At 38.1% G+C, this 22,583-nt stretch overlaps 2 protein-coding genes across 8 annotated transcripts in view; one reads left to right on the top strand and one right to left on the bottom strand.

Moving 5' to 3' along the window:
* Positions 1-22,583, bottom strand: part of LOC134804747 (protein AF-10) — a 453,368-nt gene that overhangs the window by 201,155 nt on the left and 229,630 nt on the right. The window lies entirely within an intron of this gene.
* The window catches only part of LOC134804897 (ADP-ribosylation factor-like protein 5B), a 288,633-nt gene that overhangs the window by 114,427 nt on the left and 151,623 nt on the right, over positions 1-22,583 (top strand). The gene's annotated exons all lie outside the window — the stretch shown is intronic.

Raw genomic sequence — 22,583 nt, 5'->3', positions numbered from 1 at the left:
TCCATACTTAACGTAAATTATGCACATTATTTTTTTAATGTATTTTTTTGTTCTTAGCATTTTTTTATAATAAGTATTATTAATTTCACGTATTGAGGTTATTTAATGCTTGTTTATTCTGATGTTTTGAATACATTTACCTTAAATAATAATTACCAACACTTTTGATAGTTCAAGCTTCTTGGATAATAATTTACCTTTGGGTTCAATTGGCGTAAAGGACGTTTTGGCGAAAATGAGTTATATCCACTACCGTAGGCTCAAAGGGCTTAACTGACAAAACGCAATTTTTCAGGAGAGCCATCAAACAGTTTTGTTCTGAGAAACGAAATCAGACCTTTTTTGTTTGCTTGAATTAACTGATGCCTGTATGCGGCTTATTCTTGAACTTATAATACAATGCTTATTTACGAAAATAGCATGTTTGTTTATCTTATTAGAAAAAGGGCGTAATGTACTAAAAATTAAACATAAATAAATATAATAATAATTAATATTAATATAATAATAAACTTTGGATGAGGCGATTACGCAGTATCGCTCCACACCCAATACTAGGCCACGATTACCACGTTTGCCTATGAATAGACACAATCTAGCGCTAATGGGAGCCCTAAACGCTTTACTAGAGCCATATTTGCGGACTAGTAAAGATTTAGATGATACGCACGCAATCATGTATTGCGGAGCCATCGCGGCGTGCCGTGTTGCACGAGTCAAGTTTCCGGACTCTGAACGTGCACCTAGGACCGCCGGGGGTGCCCCCGCATGGCAAATACGGATCGAGCGACGTATCAGCTCTTTTAGGACTCTTATCGCAAAGCTGATCTGCTTCAGGGGGGGCAACAATCGCCCCCGAGTAATGCGCTTTGTAAACCAGGCATTCGCGGGGACGGATATCAGGCCCCGCGACTACATGGCCAACATTACGGAGCGCATCGACTTTCTAAAGCAGAAAGTCTATGCATGGGCAAACCGTATTCGCCGCTACAGAGAGCGTGTGGACCGATTCCAGCAGAACCGTCTTTTCCAGAGTGACCAAAGGAAGATGTACCGAAAGTGGGAGGAAACCAACCCTCGTGCGTCCGACTCGCAGCCACCGGAGGCTACTGTCATGAATGACTTCTGGCGTAGCATCTGGTCAGTGCCTGTCGGACACACCGAGGGGAGTTGGATGAGTGTTGTCGAGCGTGAGTGCGAGTCCATCGAACCTATGGGGGCAGTCACCATCAGCCCCGATGACGTAAGTTGTGCCATTCGCACGGCCCAGAACTGGAAAAGTCCTGGGCCGGATGGATTGCACAACTTCTGGCTAAAATGGTTCCGATGCTCACACTCCTGCTTGGCAGCACAATTTCAACAAGCCCTCGAGCTTGGTTCTCCCCCACCTTCCTTAACAACTGGTGTCACCTTCCTGCTCTATAAGTCCGGTAGTACCACGGAAGCGAAGAACTACAGACCCATCACATGCTTGCCTACACTCTACAAGCTCCTTACATCCATTTTGAGAGCAAAAATCAACGCGCACATTGTCGCAAACAATATTTTGGCCTCTGCTCAAAATGGATGTAGGGTTGGGTCCCGTGGTACTAAAGAGCTCCTCCTCATAGACATGACCATCTGCCAACAAATCCGGCGGAACAGGGGGGCCCTCTCAGCAGCCTGGATTGACTACAAGAAGGCCTATGATTCGGTGCCTCACTCATGGCTGGAGAGGGTCTTAGAGCTGTATAAAGTTGATACAGCTTTAAGAGCCTTTCTAAGCGCGTGTATGAGGCAATGGACCACAGTCCTTCGTCAACCAGGAGGCGGGGATGGGAGCCCTGGCCCGCAGGATTTTATAAGGATTGAGCGAGGAATATTTCAGGGTGATAGTCTGAGTCCTCTGTGGTTCTGCCTAGCTCTGAATCCTCTCAGTACCTTGCTGAAGGATTTAGAACTAGGTTGCCGGCTTCGGAGAGGGGGTGAAGTCATTTCTCACCTTCTGTACATGGATGATCTCAAATTATTTGCACCAAATAGCCAAGACTTGGTGGAGCTACTGAAAACTACCGAAGTCTTCAGTAATGCCATCAACATGGAGTTTGGTGTCGATAAATGTGCGGTTATGCATGTACAGCGGGGGAAAGTTGTAAATTCAACAAATTTACAACTTTCTGAGACAATGTCTTTCAGATCCATCTCTGAATCAGAAACCTATAAATACCTTGGCATGTCACAGTCGTTGGGTATTGAGGAAGAAGGTATTAGACGGTCGGTGAAGGAGCGCTTTTTCAGTCGGCTCACAAAAGTACTCAACAGTCTTTTGTCAGGAGGCAACAAAGTGCGCGCCTTCAACGCCTGGGTAATGCCTCTACTCACATACTCCTTTGGCATACTAAGGTGGACTCAGACCGAGCTGGATGCCCTGGATCGGAGGGTCCGACAGCTGCTCACCACTCACCGTATGTTGCACCCACGCTCGTCTGTTATGAGATTGTACATCCCACGGAAATGTGGAGGTCGCGGCTTTCTAAACGCCAAAAATCTCCACAACCGTGAGTTGTACAATCTCAGGAATTATTTCCTCAACAACGAGTGTGGGATGCATCGTGATGTGGTGGCAGCTGACAAGGGCCTCACGCCGCTCTCCTTGGCGAACGAGAACTGGCGCAAACCTGTAGTACTAAGCACCGAGGACCGCAAGGCGGTATGGAAGGATAAGCAGCTACACGGGCGGTTCTACAAGGCCCTCACGGGACCCGATGTGGACCTGCTCGCGTCGGTGAACTGGTTACGATTCGGGGACCTCTTCGGAGAAACCGAGGGTTTTGCCTGTGCAATTGCGGACGAAGTGATGATGACGAACAACTATCGGAAATATATCCTGAAGGACGGTACGGTCGACATTTGTCGGGCATGCCGCCGTCCCGGAGAGTCACTCAGGCATATTATCTCCGGTTGTTCTCATCTTGCTAACGGCGAGTACTTGCACAGACATAACCTCGTAGCCAGAATTATTCACCAGCAGCTTGCCCTCCTATACGGCCTTGTGGACCGCGAAGTGCCGTACTACAAGTACTCACCTGCGCCAGTTCTCGAAAATGGTCGTGCCACGCTCTATTGGGATCGATCTATCATCACTGACAGGACTATTGTAGCCAATAAGCCTGACATCGTGCTGATAGATCGATCGCAGCGCCGGACCGTGCTCGTCGACGTCACCATCCCCCATGATGAGAATCTCGTGAAGGCCGAGAAGGACAAGTCCAGCAAGTACCTAGACTTAGCCCACGAGATAACCGCTATGTGGGATGTTGACTCGACGATCATTGTTCCTATAGTCGTGTCAGCGAACGGTCTCATAGCGAAGAGTCTCGACCAACACCTAGAGAGACTCTCGCTGGGTGGTTGGATCAAGGGTCAGATGCAGAAGGCGGTAATTTTGGACACGGCGCGTATAGTACGTCGATTCCTCACTCTGCGGCCCTGACCACCGGCAGCTTGGACCCTGCCCCGCTGCCGGCGGCACCCTAGGTTAGGTTTTTTATAATGTGTTTATATATTTTTGTTATGTTTTGTAAGTGTTTTTATATTTTACTTTTATACTCACATTGTAAAACCCTAACCTAAGACCCTAATTGAATAAAGAGAATTAATATAAATAATAATAATAATAAATATTGGGGACATCTTACACATATCAAACCTAGCCCCAAACTAAGCAAAGCTTGTACTATGGGTGCTAGGCGACGATATACATACTTGTATAGATAAATACATACTTATATACATAGAAAACAACCATGACTTAGGAACAAATATTAGTGTTCATCACTCAAATAAATGCCCTTACTGGGATTCGAACCCAGGACCATCGGCTTAGCAGACAGGGTCACTATCCACTAGACCAGACCGGTCGTCAAATCCAACAATTTTGTTGCAATATTGACAACTTGCATTTAGGGAACACTATACTTCTAAGTACTATAATTTACATTTTTTTTCCGAAAAATTATAGAGATGTATTCACTGTTAAGTTTTCCCCATTTTTGTTATTTTGGATACTTAAACGTCGAAAAGATCGTTTTCTTAGCCACAAAAACAATGGTTTTTTTTTCATTTGTTATATTATTTCATGGGCGAGGGGCCTCTCGCGCATGAGAGGAGGCCTGTGCTCAGCAGTGGGACGTATATAGGCCGAAATGATGATGATGATGATATTATTTCAACAGAATCACTGCTGTCCCACCATTTATGTATATTGATATACTTTTATTTCTGTTTGTAATGTTAATTGGATTATAAATTTTACTTTTACATACTAAAATATTATTAGGTACAATAGTAGTTTTGAAATTTCGTATGTCTATTCAGTAAAACTTAATGAATATGATCGTGTCAGATTTACTATAGTAAAATCATTAATAAAATAGGAAATAAGGATGTAAGGCAGTATTTAATTAAGACCAGTTAGTTATTGCTCAAAGTAATGTATTTATTATAGGGACAACTACATGGTTTAGAATATGAAAAATGGTAAACATTATTTAAGTAATATATTTATATAAGCAGATTGTAAGTAAAAGTATATTGTAGATTTACTGAACAATTAATCGGCTTTATTATCACATAATTCACATTAATATTATTTTATGCGTAATAAATATTGGTGGCTTATAGTTAGTACTACTACCTTAACGTACACACTTGACATAATTTATAATAGTAATAAAGTTCTAGCAATAAGCCACATGATGTATTACACCGTAATCAGTTGGAATATACGTTACATAGCTACTATTTAAAACTCATCTATGGGTTATATTCACATTAAAGATTGTAACGTACATACCATCAGACTATAACACCAAGAAAACTACAGAAATTTATAAGAAGTCATAAAATCACAATTAAATAAAATTGACACTTAACTTCGTTCGTCGTCGTAGCTCTCCAACTGACAAGAAGTCCACAACTGTCAGACACCCGCTTATATTAGATTAGACTTTACCCCTTCCACTACTTCTTGGTGGGAATAACAAGTAAGGTGTTTCCTGCACATCCGGTTATCATAATAATTCAATTTAACAAATGTCTTTGCTGCATTTATTTTAATTTATTATAGAATAATTAACTCAAACTAATACAAATTTCATATCATGCCTTATTATTATAAAATACTTTATTTACGTTACTTATGTTCTGACAGTTATGGTCAAGAAATATACATGGAGGGTAGTTGTGTTATTGAACAGCAGTTCTAACTTATTATTTCGATATACGTATTAGCTTAGCGAAAGTGAACCATTTAGTAAAAATGTAAGTATGATCTTTGTTTTTATACTACGTATCTCACAATCGCATATTTATGACTTTACATTAGAGTAGAAAAAGGCATACGGCGAGGCTTACGTACTTCTATGGATTTAAAAGCAAACGTTATACCTAGACAGTAACTTTCATAAGGTTAATCCTGTAAATTAGGGTTTAAACAAAAAAGTATTAATATTATAATCAATATTACCAATAACCCAGTCACAAACAAAACTAATAGTATCAGCCATAATAGGCCTGATGACAAATTTTGAAAACCCTTTTAATATCGTCGGTACACTTGTATTAGTTCCGAAAAACACTATATTTCAGTTATACTCATAAGATTTAACATAGATAATTGCATTTTATTATAGCTAGTTTAAACTTCGCGCGAAAACGCCTCGCATGCCATTTGTGACGTCATTATTTAGTTGGTGGTAGGGTGGTAGATATTGTTTACATACTTACAGTTACGAATTTCCCTTGAATCCGAATGATATTGTTAATTCAGCACCATATATTACGATTAGGGATGATAAATACATTACAAAAATTTATCACAATAACTCATTTTACACAAAAACTCTCACACGGTTGCAGTTTAAGATGAATTATTTAGATACATGTACATTTTGAGTGAAAATCACCGAACGCCGGTTTTACTTTTTAATTTTTCATTTTTTCTAGTTACGACAGCCAACATGGCAATGATAGTTCCATTCAGCCAAATAATTAAAAATGTTTGTTGTTGAAATATCGTATTATTTAGCATTTTATTTAAGTAATAACAAATAGATATCTACTTTATATCGTGTAATAATATTTTTTGGACGTAATAAATGTTTAGTGGCGAAATAACATTTTTTTTGCACCTTTCGAACTCTTTGGTGCCCACGTATAGATTTCGGTCAATGAGGTTGTCTATGTTGCTCTAAGAAATATGTTATGGATTGATGACGTCACTGTTTGGAACGTTTCTGATTGGCGTTTCAGTAAAAATGGCCGATTGGAGAATTTTGCACTTTTATTTTATTGAATATATTAATAATCCTTCAGTTTATACTGAGATTGGGCCATTTTTTAGAATCATATTAACATATATGTTTCGTTGAAACCATTATTTCCATGATTCTTTGTTACTTGCAACAGGCCTATTATCATTTGAATATAGGGGATCCCTTTGTTTCCCATAAACTTATTGTTTCGAATTTCGATAGTCAGAAATTGATATCCATATAATTTATGGACATAAACATCAAAAGTCATAATTTTTGTTAAGTATAACATTTCATAGTTCTAATGTTAAACATCTATAATATTAAACGCTATAATCACAAAAGTTATAAAATTGATGAGTATAACATTCAAAGGTATATCAATAATTATTCAGAAATATTTTAAGGCATATCTTTTATCGGACTAATGGTCGTTCATCATATCGTTTTTATGTCATCCCTTTGTTTCCCATAAACTTACTGTTTCGAATTTCGATAGTCAGAAAATGATATCCTCTAATATTCTAATATTTAGGAGCTATAATATTAAACATTATGACTTTCAATAATTATGTCAAACAAAGAGACCCCCATTTTTAAAGTCTAAAGTGAATAACGTCTAAGAAATCAATAACATCCTTCATATAAAGAAAAAAGAAATCTGTTTCCTCAGGTAGGTTTGTTAGTTACCTTGTGTCCCTCAGAGCGAAAATAGGAGCCCCGCGAAGCGGGGCTCCGTCGACTCGTTGCCGGGACAAAATGGCTTAATAAGCTACATGAATAATAAGAAATGACGGGGAAATCAGTAAGCCAAACATAAGAAATATGTTTCCTCAGGTAGGTTCGTTAGTTACCTTGTGTCCCTCAGAGCGAAAATAGGAGCCCCGCGAAGCGGGGCTCCGTCGACTCGTTGGCGGGACGAAATGGCTTAATAAGCTACATGAAAAATAAGAAATGGCGGGGAAATCAGTAAGCCAAACAATAAAAATCTGTTTCCTCAGGTAGGTTCGTTAGTTACCTTGTGTCCCTCAGAGCGGAAATAAGAGCCTTAAACTATAATTAAATGGCTTAAACTACAGGAAAATAAGAAATGGAGGGCAAATCAGTAAGCCAAATAATAAATAATCCCCAAGTTTGTTTAATTTTATAACTATTGACAATATGACTAATAAAAATTATGATGGAAAACGTTATGGTCTAAAAAAATCGGAACTTAAAATTTAGGGAATGCAATAGAGCCCCTACTTATCATTATAACCTGCGATAAAAGACCTTACAACGATTATGGTAAGCAAGTTTATTGCCTTCAACATTATGTAATGGTATACCTTCTGGACTTTGAATATTATGAGTAACAAATTTTATGACAAACAATAATAATGACCTGCAAAAAACGGAACTGAAATGTATATTGTTAAAATTTATGACTATTGACAATATGACTAATAAAAATTATGATGAAAAACGTTATGGACTGAAAAAATCGGAACAAAAAATTTATGGGAACCAATAGAGACCCGAATATAGTCATCTTTAATCATTTTCCTAACCTGATGAAAAAGTACCCACTAGTTCAGTTTAAATTATCAAAATTTAGTAACCCTATAAATAAAGCAATGAGCACATGAGCAGGTAATGCAAGTACCTACTTAATGAAAAAATTGACAAGGTCATCCCACTTAAACCCAAAAAAGGAACAATTTTAAACCCGAAATTATACATAGTATGGAGCCGTATCTCTTACATTGAATTATCTAACACTCGTATAAATATCCATTAGTTGTGGGCGTAACGTACATTTAGCACTCAAAAAGCTACTGCAAAGAGGCGTAACGTACAAAAAATTACCACATATTTAATAAAATTTCCGATGCAAAAGGGCGTATCGCACACAAAGTTGGGAGTTACGCAGTTGAATTCGCAGATCCGGCCAAATGCGTTGGAAAATTGTGTTCAAGCATTGATTTTTCATAGGGCTTAACGGATATTTTTTTCAAGTTATCGAGATTTTAAATATATTATTCGATAGAGAAAAAAATACTGAGTATAACTGCATTTTCGCAATTTTGTCCCTTACGCCCTTTGAGCCTACGGTAGTCGTTATATACAGTTTTGTTCAGAATTCCAAGCGCTTTCGTTCTGTATTTTGAAAATTTCGATATCTCTTAAAAAGTTGCCTTTACGACCCAATTTTTGCACTATGAGCTTGCAACAACAGCTTATAACAAGGGGCGTAAATGACCAGGTATAAATTAGAAATTCATAGATATTATCGTAAAGGTTAATACCGCTAAATATAAATATTGTTGTAAATGACTTACATGTCTTTTGTCGTCCGACTACGGCAACGCAAAAGGAGGGTTATGATTTTGACTGGTATGTATGTGGGTATGTATGTATGTTCATCTGCTCGCTCATAACTTCTAAAGTACTCATTATAATTGGATAAACGATATGTCATTCGAATCGTCTTAATCGTCCGCTGGTTATAGGCTATATGACGTCACAAAAAATGAACACTGCGCCCTCTTGAGGTCATAAAGTCACGAACCAAAAAAATAAAAATAAGTAATGATGACGTGTTGTATATCGTTTGAAAGAGCTCAATTAGGACATTTCAAATATATAAATATTGTTAGCTTTTGCTTTCAAAGCATTTACGCTAAAAGTTTTTTCGGCAGTTATCTTTGTTCATGGGCGTAAAGGTCTAGAATGCCTAATAAATAAATAGTTTTATGGGTCCTTTATTACTAAAATGTAATGTTTGCTCTTCAAATTAAAAACCTCAGCTCGGTGTTTTTCAACAACTATCATCGTTTTACTCGCAGTGGAATTTCTTATAGTATATTATACATATAATTTCTTATATTCTATAATATCGTTGTTTATCGACTAAGTGCCAGTTGCACCAACCACATTTGACAGACTGATCAACACCAGCCGGCGCGCCCCGGCGCTTTATTATGAAACATTCCATACATAAAAATTTAGCGAACTCTTTAACGATACGAACAGTTTGGTGACTTTGGTGCAACCGACCCTAAGCCAATCTGTGTAGCGAATGTCCTATAAAATCATTCATTCATTCAATTGTTTCATAATCGTTCTAACAGAAAATATTTTTAAACGTTTGAAATTATAAATTATTGCAGCTAAAGGTAACGGGGTCTAAATAACACAGAAATTACTACTTAAATAGGAATTTTCAAATCGTATTTTAAAATAAGACCACTTGAAATAGTGAACCAATTATTACCTATTATAACATACTGTATAGAATTATAGTCTTTTGTTAATTAAGTAAACGTCCAAATGCTTGATAATAATACGCTCATTCTAATCATCGCTAGGCGATCTATTACTTCCCTTGTTATGATTAAAAGCTGTTATGTTAATATGATTGTTATAAGGCAGTGGGACATTTACTTTACCTTCATTCCCGAATATTAGGTACTTTTTGAGCATGTAATTATTTTGTATTATTTGTGTTTTCTTCTTTATTTAATTTAGGTCTTAAGTTAGGGTTTTACAATGTGAGTATAAAAGTACAATATAAAAACTCTTACAAATCATTACAAAAAATATATAAACACATTATCAAAACCTAACCTAAGGTGCCGCCGGCAGCGGGGCAGGGCCCAAGCTGCCGGTAGTCAGGGCCGCAGAGTGAGGAACTGACGTACTATACGCGCCGTGTCCAAAATTACTGCCTTCTGCATCTGACCCTTGATCCAACCACCCAGCGAGAGTCTCTCTAGGTGTTGGTCGAGACTCTTCGCTATGAGGCCATTCACCAACACGACTATAGGAACAATCATCGTAGAATCAACATCCCACACGGCGGTTATCTCATGAGCTAAGTCGAGGTACTTACTGGACATGTCCTTCTCGGCCTTCACGAGATTCTCATCATGGGGGATGGTGACGTCGACGAGCACGGCCCGGCGCTGCGATCGATCTATCAGCACGATTTCAGGCTTATTGGCTACAATAGTTCTGTCAGTGATGATAGATCGATCCCAATAGAGCGTGGTACGGCCATTTTCGAGAACTGGCGCAGCTGAGAACTTCGCGGTCCACAAGGCCGTATGGCCAAGGCAAGCTGCTGGTGAATAATTCTGGCTACGAGATTATGTCTGTGCAATTACTCGCCGTTAGCAAGATGAAAATAACCGGAAATAATATGCCTGTGTTTTCTTTATTATTACTATATTATCAAAAAAAATTAATTATAGCTCTAATCGGGATATACCTGGCATAATCAACTACCGTTTGATACATTTTTAAGCTTCGTAACAGTAAATTATGCTGAGAAGAGTTAACATGTGTACCGTGACTGGTAACTAATACACCCCGAATGTGGTATAAAATAGTCTGATAACGTAACTTACGACCCCCTAATAAACAAGATTCACTAAATTATCAATAATTTCATGGGCGTAAAGAGGCGAAAACAGGTTAAAGAGACTAACATTTTGAGTATTTTTCCAATACATATCGAAAACATTGCTCGATAAACAACAAAAATATATTATAAATTATAAACATTAAAAAAAAAAAACAGTTTTTCGCGTCTCCTGAAAAGTAGCATTTTGTCCTTTACGCCAATTGAACCAAAAGGTATCGTATAATCGTAATAATATATATTACTAAAATTAATAAAATCAGTCTTTGTATTGTGTATCAACAAGGTACATATTATAGTTGCACATGTAAGTGCAAATATTTTATTGCATTCAATTCATGCTATGTTGTGAGGGGCGTGGCTAACGATAATCGCAAGCCAACATTTTTTCTCATGATTATACTAACCCGGTGGAGGCCGTATCACCAAAATAATTAAAACAATTATTCTGCTCCTCAAACGAACATATATTTTTTTCAATAACTTTTTTTAATTTATGAAGTCTTGTACCTATTCAATGTACACCATCATCATTGTAATTGACGTTGCTTGCCACGCTTTATACATCACAAAATTAGCAATACATTGCATCTTAAAATAATCTTAAAAAGTGTACTAAATATCGAATATAAGTTATTTTTAAAAGTCGCTGATGTGACATTCTCATTCAAAAGGTAGGGACCACTTTGTCGTTTACCATAAAGACGAAATTTTATTGTATCTTTATACAAATAGCCTGTCAGAGAGTCCTTATGGCAAGGATAAAGTGCTACATTTTGATTGCGAACGTCACGAATGTTGGTCAGTATGAGGAGCCTACATTTTATTTTTTAATATACTTACAACATACTTACTCCCACACTATGAAAAGATTTAATGTAATTATGCCTCCGAATGAAATAAATACACTGTAATGGCTCCTCTACACGATGGGCCAACGCCGGCCACTCCAAGGGACGCATTTATGCGTTAGAGGGAGCAAGTGATATTGCTATCTCATTCTACCGCATGGTTGCGTCCCTTGGAGTGGCCGGCGTTGGCCCATCGTGTAAAGGGGCCATAATGTTCATCTAACAACCACCTTACCCGCGTAGGTAGCCCTCCCCGCGTACGCCGTTCATGCAAAGTTTTATTTAGCCAAATAGTAAAAAACCTTTGTTGAAAATGACCCAAATTATGAATGTTGTCTTGATGTGGCATTATAATAATGTAGACGTAAACTTAATAACATGAATTTTTTTTTGTGGCAGATACATGATGTTTATAAGAAAAAAAAAATATTAAGAATAAAAGCGGTGGATGAATTTGACACACATTTGATGGAATAACATATTATAATATCCTGTGAAGTACAACACTTCACTTACCGACTATAATTTTATTTTAGGCATTTTAGGGTCACTATTAGGTATTTATTAAATGTCATTATACCCGTGGATAATAATGACACAAAATGCGTGTGTACGTCGGAAGCCACTTTGCTTTTACAGGGAAAGAAAGAATTTCATCTCGAATATTTTTTTTACCAAATGCTGTTTAAAAAAAGAAATACCTAAATTTCTACCTAAGCAAATACCTAGGATGACACAAATTATTATTATTAGGTTTGGTATGGGGTATGGAAACTATATGTAAAAAATAAGCAACATTAATAATCTTATAACTTCAAAAGTTATTGCTACCGGACTAACCATATTCCTAACCTAACTTCCAAAGCTCCCAACTCTGGTCCATAATTAACTCTAATATCTTCGTTAAGGTGGGACTATTATTTGAAAGATATACTATAGTAGCAAAGATATATCTAACTCCGTATAAGATAAGTCAAAGAAAAAATCGTACCTCGGAAAATCAAGAAAAATTTATGCTCGAATAGATGGCGCCATACCTTTGGCCTATACTCGTGTAGATGGCGACACAGTTTTATATTTAACAATTTTAACACATATCATGGGTTATTTTAACACATAACATGGGTCAAAGTCATATAACGTCCTAAAAATAATAAATCATGTATCCATAGGTATATATAATTTTTTGATGTTTTTATTCATTTTAGTTTTAATCCTGTGTCGATAGAGGGCAGTAAATTTACTTGACTAAAAAAAGTAAATTTATACAAATAAATACTATAAATGGAAGAAAACTCTCAGAAAAAAACAAATAGAACATTGGTAATTATAATTAATGATGGCTTGAACTGATTGTGGAGTATATTATAGTTGTAAGTAGGGCTTCCAAATACCGGACTTCCTTCAATACCGGTATTAATACCGAAACTATCTTCATCAATAGCGGGATCCCGGGATCCCGGTATTGACTATGAATCGCTTAAAATTTTTGAGTTTTATTTAAAAAAGGCTCACTGTAACACCAGATATTATTTATTTATTTAAACTTAATTGCACAGAACATAGAAATAATGTACAAATGGCGGACTTAATGCCTAATGGCATTCTCTACCAGTCAACCATCGGGTCAAACAGAGACATGTAAAAATGGTGCAAGGAGAATAGAGGAATTTATTAGAACGATGGAAAACAACTGAACAACTAATAATTCTGATAAACTACATATAGAATACACAAATAAAAATACTAGAATATAAATAATTAATATACTACTACATATTTCATACATACTCATAGTATATAATATATAATGATGGACGCTACTTGAACTCTTGTTTCAGCAGATACTTGTGGCGAGTAAACATGCGCGCGCACTCGCGCATGCCTGTACCTCGCTCTATGTCATCGTCTCGGCACGTCAATAAGAAATGTCGATCTATTTTGCTTAGCCGTTGAATTTAATATTGAAAATACTGTTGTGCATTATTTGAACGTATGAGTGCTGTGCTCCGAAATATAACATTAGGTGTTCACATCAAAGACTTTCATTTCGTCTGTTACGAAGATCATAATCGGGCACTGCATCCCCACACTGGTGACCCCGACGAACACGAAGCAAAGAAAATAAAACCTCGCGGAAAATGCCCGACGACACAACGAAAGCACCGCCCCAAGGCAACGTGCCCGAGCAAGCTGCAGCATTTGGAGAGCCGGTCCCTACTACACCCGCTCCCGAAGTATATCGCGTAAGCGTCAAAGTTCCACCTTTTTGGCCGGAGGAGCCCGAGATATGGTTTGCTCAGATTGAAGGGCAATTTAGTGGCAGATACCCTATCGCGCATAGAAGAAATTCATGCACCAATTGATTTTACGCAGCTAGCTAAAGCTCAACATGAAGATCTAGCGATTAAACAACTTCTCAATAATAGCACATCGCTTCGACTAACAAAAGTGATGCTTCCTGGCTCCAATACTGAAGTGTACTGTGACATCAGTACATCGAAGCCTAGACCCTTCGTTACGCAAGCGATGCGAAAACAAGTTTTCGACAGCCTGCATATGTTGAGTCATCCCGGGGCAAACGCATCAGCGCAACTAGTCGCAACACGCTACGTGTGGCCAGGGATTCGAAAAGATTGTTGTGATTGGGCACGCGCCTGTATTCCTTGCCAACGCGTGAAGATAACGAGGCACGTGACAGCACCTCTAAGCACTTTCGAACTGCCACGCGCAAGATTCGCGCACGTCCATATAGATCTTATAGGACCTCTTCCTCCATCCAATGAGTTCCGCTATTGCCTAACTGCCGTGGACCGATTCTCAAGATGGCCTGAAGCGATACCAATCGTCGACGCAACGGCTGAAATGGTCGCGAAAGCTCTATTGTCTGGATGGATAGCAAGATTTGGATGCCCTTTATCAATCGTCACAGATCGCGGACGACAATTCGAATCAAACTTATTTCAACACCTTGCTAAAATATCAGGATTCCATCACAAAAAGACGACAGCATATCACCCAGCCTGTAACGGTGTTGTGGAACGCTTCCACAGGCAACTTAAAGCCGCTATCACCTGCCACTCATCGGAGAACTGGACTGAGTCACTTCCTTTAGTCCTGCTAGGGATCAGGAGTGCTTTTAAAGAAGACCTGCAGACTTCTTCAGCTGAGATCGTTTATGGAGAGAGTCTGAGACTACCTGGCGAATTCTTTCATTCAAGCTCAACCTGTACGACTGACGTAACGGACTATATAGCTCGTCTTCGGTCCCTTACTGAGAAGCTTCAGCCAAAGCCAGCATCGAGACACAGTCACCCATCAATCTTTGTTTTTAAGGACCTAGCCACTGCCAGTCACGTGTTCCTAAGAGAAGACGCTCTGCGCGGTGCTCTGCAACCAGCATACACCGGCCCACACTTGGTGCTGGAAAGAACTGAAAAGGTATTTAAACTGTCCATTAAGGGGAAACCCGTCACGGTGTCGATTGATCGTCTCAAGCCGGCTTATACAGTAGAAGACAGCACCTGTGCTAGAGAACATACTCCCCAAGAGAGTATTAACCCCGAAAGAAGAAAAATCATCACTACACGTTCAGGTCGTATGGTGAGATTTCCTGATTATTCTCGCCCGTAGTGACGGTCTCTGGAGGGGAGCCATGTGGCGAGTAAAGATGCGCGCGCACTCGCGCATGCCTGTACCTCGCTCTATGTCATCGTCTCGGCACGTCAATAAGAAATGTCGATCTATTTTGCTTAGCCGTTGAATTTAATATTGAAAATACTGTTGTGCATTATTTGAACGTATGAGTGTTGTGCTCCGAAATATAACATTAGGTGTTCACATCAAAGACTTTCATTTCGTCTGTTACGAAGATCATAATCGGGCACTGCATCCCCACATACTTATATATGTCCTTAGCTTAGGATATTAAACAATAATCGCCAACTGCAATCATTATAATTTCACCCTCCAGGATGGCAATAATTTTATCTGTTGACTTCACTTCTCCTCACCTCTTCTCTCGACTTCACCAGTCACATTTTTAGTTCAACCTTCAACCTAATAAACCAGCCAACTATATTCAAATTTGCCACCAAAAATTTGTTTGCCATACTACAATTCCTTGCTCATTTCTTTCTACTTTTTAATATAATTTTAAGAACGAATTATATTAATATCATATCCTGAACATCAGAATTCATCACCAAATATTTATCTAACGCATACGCACAGATCTTGTTTCAATTAAATGATCTTCTTTAAGTTAATGGGCAAGTAATCTTCTCGATACAGCCGAATCAATCATTTTAATGGATTTTAAACGTTATAATCGGCCCGTTTTCCTTGTTTTTAAAATACCGGGATCCCGGTATTGCATTAAAAAATACCGGTATTGAAAAATGCGTATAAATAGACGGGATCCCGGTATTTCGGGATCCCGGGATCCCGGTATTGGAAGCCCTAGTTGTAAGTACTAAGAAGTAGGTACTTACTGGACTAGGTATAGTTGTTTGGGATAGTTTTACTGATAAAATGTATTTAGGTATCGTAGATACCTATGGAATAAAAAGGGGTTAAACATATTATATCGTAAGCTTAAGTATATCTCATGTCTCTTACATTTCTGATGTTTTTGTTACTTGTCAAAATATAGCTTTTTGAGCAGTTTTCTACTAATGGTTCCGTCTTTCACTACCTATACTTCCACATTTTCCGGTTAACTATTGGCTTTGACTGTCCAGTTAGCGATTTTGTAGTCACATATCGATACCTTATTTAGGTACCTACTGTTCATAACATAATAGAATTTTGAAGCCTTAGAGCCCTACTACTACTACCTACACAGGTCGTTTCTTTTTTGGGAATATGAAATGAGATACCAAAATATTAGAACTAATATTCATTCAAACTATAAAAATTATAACAACAATCAAATTAAATAACATCATACTTATTTGTCACAACGTCGATCTCACAGGTAAATTATAAATAGGTATGTTCAGGTCAGGGGGCCGATTTTTGAATTTCGATCGCTCGATTTCGTCACTCGAAAATCGGTGGAAAACGGCGAAATGCTAATTTTTGAAATACGAGCGATCGAAACTTGGAATCTAGTGGTATTGACCACTTGATTTCAATTCTATTAGTACAATTTAAATGCCTAGTAGTGGAGATATTATTGGACGAAATACTCGAAATCGAGCGAATCGAAATTCAAAAATCGGCCCCACCTCAGGTTCACATTACGAAGGGCGTACAGGCCCGCGTGCCTTGTAATTGCTGTAGATGGCGATATTTATTATTTTTGCATTATAGCTAGCTGCATGTACGTATCAAAACTAAATGTACTACATTTTAAAGCTATACCTACACTTGCCTGGCCAATGCCACAAGCAAAATAATGTAATGAAAGTATAGTAAGGCGTTATAGGCATTCATGGATAGTAATGGAGCGCCATCTCTGGCAGGGATAAAAAGTACGTTTAATTTACTCTTTGATTCAAGAGGCTTTGAGCGCTACGCCTATAATGCGCGGCGCGTCAGTGTGAATCTTGTCCGAATGCACGAAGGTTGATATGAAATGAAGGTTAGGTGAAGGAAGGCCTCGGGTTATTCCCACTAGTTACCACCAAGTTCTTACCTTTGGCGATCAAAAGGTTAATAAGATACGATTAATACGTCTTAAGCTTATCTTAAAATGCAGTGATAGGTAATACATAATTTCATCTACAACAGTGTTAAGGCACGCTCATTGAATGGAATATCTGTTATACACCTGTCTTTGTAATGACATACCTATAGGTATTTTCCTGCCTTAAAAGGCATTATCAAAGATAGCAATTTTTTATCTTTTACCATGGCTGTTAAATGTAATCTAATATGTAAACTTAAACTGAGGTTATCTGACCAAATTACACATTTAAGTACATACTTTCATCAGGTAACAAATCATACAAATTATTAATAAACCAGACATACAGGTTGATTTATGAGAACAGGATTATTTTTTTCTAACATATGTACCTATCTACATATCGTTCTTTACGAATTTTATTACACCTAGGTAACGAATTTCATAATTTAGAAAATATTATTATTTGCTAATACATACCAACTAAGTTAATATCACGTCTCTTATCTAGCCTCATAAATCACCCTGTATAATTCAGGATTTAACGACAGTTTATTGCCAATTTGTTTCTACTTGGCCTGCTATTTACGTTATATTCTTTTACAATGAAATTGAAAAATAATCTTATTCATAGTAAACTTTAAACATTGTGTGAGTATTACATTAATTTCAATATTAATCTCAATATAAGCGCTATTGTTTATAATAGATATGCCCCGAATAGTGAATATGGCCGAATACCGAATATTCGGCGCCTCTCTCGGCCGAATACCAAATATTCGGCATGACATGCGAACATTTTGAGTCACAATTATGTATTATGAATACTGTTCGCCAACAAAGCACAACGTTTGCTACGATATATTTTTATGTTGAACAGAATTAATGAATGTAGTTAGAGTCAATCAAATCAGACCCATGATAAATATAAAATATTTTGTAATCAACAAATGCTCAAAAACGTGCCTTCGTATTTAACTAGGTACTTTCCAAGAATACATTTTAAATATGAAATATACCTAGTTTTTGGTTATTTTTTTGTGTATTTTTCTTTTTGGGTAGGTGCCACAGATATTCGGTTTTCGGCCGAATAGTAGGCAACATTCGGCCGAATACCGAATATTCGGCAAAGTGGCCGAATACCGAATAGTTGCCGAATATTCGTGGCATCTTTAGTTTATAATCCTCATGATACACCATGTAGAGGAATAGTAGGTTATTCCTGGACAGGCTGGGATCAAGCCCATGGGTTTAAACTTAACAGGCATCTGTGCTGCTATACGACACAACTATGGTTTTGTTTGGGTACCGTAAAATTATAAATCTTTGCCCTTTAACATAATTTTGTCCACCGCGTCACAGTTAAGTAAAAGCGAAATAACTTAAAGGTAGTTACAGATACACTTTCTCCAGAAGTTTCAGAACGTAACGTTTAAGTTATTGAACCGCTTTTAGGCTCATAATCCTAGATATTAAACACGAGTGCTTTTGCATTATATTATAGCACTTGTTAGGTAATGAATGATAATCCGACTGACTTAAGAAGGTAACTATTGCTAATAATATGTATGGAAACGGAGCCTTCTTAAATTGGTCGAGTAGATTTTATACAAGGACCGCCTGCCGGGGCCCGGCCGGCCCGCCAGCGGCAGGCGAGAGGGGCGGCAGGCAGTACCTATTTCAGATTTTAGACTTTTACTAACTGCTTTAACAATTAAAATTTGATTTTGAATTTGGTAAACCAACGGAGCATACTTGTATCACAATGTACTAATGCACCCGGGAGCGAAACTCATTCATTATCGTTCCCTAGGAAATCTTGTTTCGTAGGAGATCAATTTAGCTTATACCGAGCAGTGGCGGTGCGTCCAAACAAACAGATACCCACCGGCTCTCCTAATTTAAGACCATTGAGCATCTTATTTTTATAAGTTTTAAAGAAAAAAACAGGCCAACTTAGCACCGGCTCGGTTTGCCCAACGGATATGCATGACGCCCCACAACTAATAACGCAATGAGCAAGTCTCGAACATTTCACCACCGTATGTTTCACAAAGTACATATTTAGTATCTTAGAATGGGTGATTAAATTTAAAGAGTAAGTATAGAAAACCTTAGAGAATTATTTAAAATTGCGAGATTCAACTAAGTGTTGTTATATTTTAACTATCCTCATAATATATATGTTTTGAGTATTAGTTTAACTGGTTTAACGAGTTTAATAAGCCAGGGCTGCCAGATCGAAACTTGTACGAAACTGGTATAATCGAATTGTTTTCGTATCTATTACTTATAGGTTGTCTATCGGTATAATCACAGATGTCAAACTACTGACAATACTTCAAAAACACAGGGTGCCAATGTGCAATTGCGGGCATCTTTCTCTGTCACTCTCATTACACCTTCATTGGAGTAAAAGAGAAAGATCCCCGCAATAGGGGATATTACTGCAATGTTCTGCCGCCAGAGTGCAGCACTACCGACTCAGTAAATTCATAGACTAACTTATAAATACTGTGCCTTAAACTGTTTTTGACAAGTTTTCACAAACAATAAAATATGACATTGATGACATCAAGGCGGTTTGTAACAAGGGCCTACCGGTAAACGCGAAAATCTAAATTTAGTTATCTGCCTCTTTATCGCTCGAATATGCAACAGTGATAGAGAGATTAGATAACGAAATTTCGATTTTCTTGTTTCGCGGTAGGCCATTGTGGTTTGTTTACTGTATGTGCCACAAAGGTGCCACTTACGCAGAGCTTTGCCTAATATTCCCTATTTGCGAAATTCGGTTTTGCGATAAGCCCCCGGTTTTAAAAATATCGATTTAGAATTAATAGTTTTTTTTTAAATTACGTATTCGTATAACGCAATCGAATTTCGTATAATGCAGGCACTGGATTGTATAATCAAGATTTATGTACTGGCAGCCCTAATAAAATAACGTCTCCTTTAACCTTAGGTAAATCATTTTATATTGACTACATAGTAACATTTATAAATTTAAGGTTTATTGCACAAAAAATATACGAACGAAGTTACTTACTAATTAATTCTACGAACTTATTAATTATAGTGCAAAATCTCACCGTGTGGACGTATATAAGTGGTATCGTGAATCAATTCCCCATACAGTGTATACTGCCAACATTGTGCCAACTCTCACACAAAACACTCCGTATACGTATAGTATAAGTATTATAAGATAGACTCCTTCCTTAGTAAAAGTTACCTCTATTAAATAGATGTAACAAATTTTGTTCCAATTACCTACGCATGTAGTAAAAACACGTGAAACGCTTATTTTGGCTACGAACGTGTTGTCACAAATAAATACGAATTGGGTACTTACATTTAATACTATATGTTACGGGTGTCCGTAATCCGTAACCGACGACAATAATACATTACGATACAAGTGCGAAAAATAGGAAATTTGCAACGAGTGGCGATAAATAAATCCCTTCGGTCGTGTTTTAAATCGGCACGAGCTGCGAATTACCTATTCGCACATGTATCGTACAACGTTTTACATGTTAGTACATATGGCACTTTAAATTATCGATATAGTTACGTAATGTGCTCATTATCGCACCATATGCACTGTAAAAAATATTGTAACTCAGTACATTAAACAAATAAAATTAGATTTAACAGGCTTTATTAAGACAAGTGCAAAAAGTGAAAACAAGTCTAAACCAAACATAACTTTGCATACAAATTGATTAGCTCCTCTACTAAAATTACAACACAAATCCTATGAGATTGGATTGGAACATTCGATACCTAATAATTGATACTCATCATCATCATCATATCAGCCAGAGGACGGCCACTGCTGGACATAGGCCTCCTCCAAAGAGTGCCACAATGACCGGTCTTGCGCCATCCGCATCCAGCGGACTCCCGCGACCTTTACCAGGTCGTCAGTCCACCTTGTGGGGGGTCTACCCACGTTGCGCCTTCCGGTACGTGGTCGCCACTCGAGAACCTTTCCGCCCCAACGGCCATCGGTTCTACGGGCAATGTGCCTCGCCCACTGCCACTTAAGTTTACGATTCGGAGGGCTACATCGGTTACTTTGGTTCTGCTGCGGATGGCCTCATTTCTGATGCGATCACGCAGAGAGACTCCAAGCATAGCCCACTCCATTGCCCTTTGGGTGACTTTGAGCCTTCTTATGAGGCACACAGTAAGCGGCCACGTTTCAGTTCCATATGTCATCACTGGCAACACACTCTGGTCGAAGACTTTCGTCTTGAGACACTGCGGAATATTGGACAAAAAGATGTGCCGTAGCTTCCCAAACGCTGCCCAACCGAGTCGGATTCGTCGATTAACCTCTTTCTCGAAGTTGGACCTACCTAACTGGACAGTCTGTCCTAGGTATATATAATCGTCTACAACTTCAAGTGTAAAGTCTCCGATTGTAACAGGAGTTGGTTCTACACGGGCATTTGACATGATCTTCGTCTTGTCCATGTTCATCCTCAGACCAACTCGCTGGGTTATTCCCACTACTACTGGACTGGGAATAAAAATTCCCAGTAGTTACCACCAAGCCAAGTTGGTGGTAACTAGTGGGAATTTTTTTTCCCAGTAGTTACCAGTGGTAAAAGGTGGAAAAAAAAATCCCAGTAGTTACCACTGGTAAGAACTTGGTGGTAACTAGTGGGAATAACCCAACTCGCTCGGAAGCTTTACTGAGGTCATAGAGCATCATACTTAAATCCTCCGTAGTCTCAGCCAAGATTACTATATCGTCCGGAAACCGAAGGCGAGTGATGTACTCGCCGTTTATGTTGATGCCAAGCCTTCTCCAGTCCAAAGTCTTGAAAACATCCTCCAATGCAGCGGTAAACAGTTTAGGAGAAATAACATCCCCTTGCCTGACTCCCCGCTGCAACGGAATAGGTTTCGAGTTCTGGTCCTGGAGTCGGACTGACATAGTGGCGTTCTCGTACAAACACTTCAGCACTTCGATATAGCGGTAATCCACTTTGGCACCTCTGGAGAGATTGTAGTACGGCCCAGGTTTCGATCGAATCGAAGGCTTTCTCGGAGTAATAATTGATACTAGCCATAAAATATTAGCAATTATTAAATATGTTTATACGTATAGTATATTTTTTATTTAATATCTTTTAGAGATTCTACTGCATTTTCTTCCGAGATTCTAGAATTATATAATGTAGGGTTAGATCAAATAATACAAAATAAATACATAAACAAAAATTAATAAATATGTACTTATTATGAGACGTACCTTTGTTCGTTAGTACCATTTGTTATTGCTTTTGTCGTATCAAACAATTCGTACAGTAAAAGTACGAACTTCTCGTTAGACTTGTATTTTTTGTGTAAGTAACTGTCCAAATGGTCCATCGTTTACCCGAATA

This window comes from Cydia splendana, chromosome Z, assembly GCF_910591565.1.
Source record: "Cydia splendana chromosome Z, ilCydSple1.2, whole genome shotgun sequence".
In the NCBI taxonomy this organism is placed as follows: Eukaryota; Metazoa; Arthropoda; class Insecta; order Lepidoptera; family Tortricidae; genus Cydia; species Cydia splendana.
This window is presented reverse-complemented; position numbering and strand designations above follow the sequence as displayed.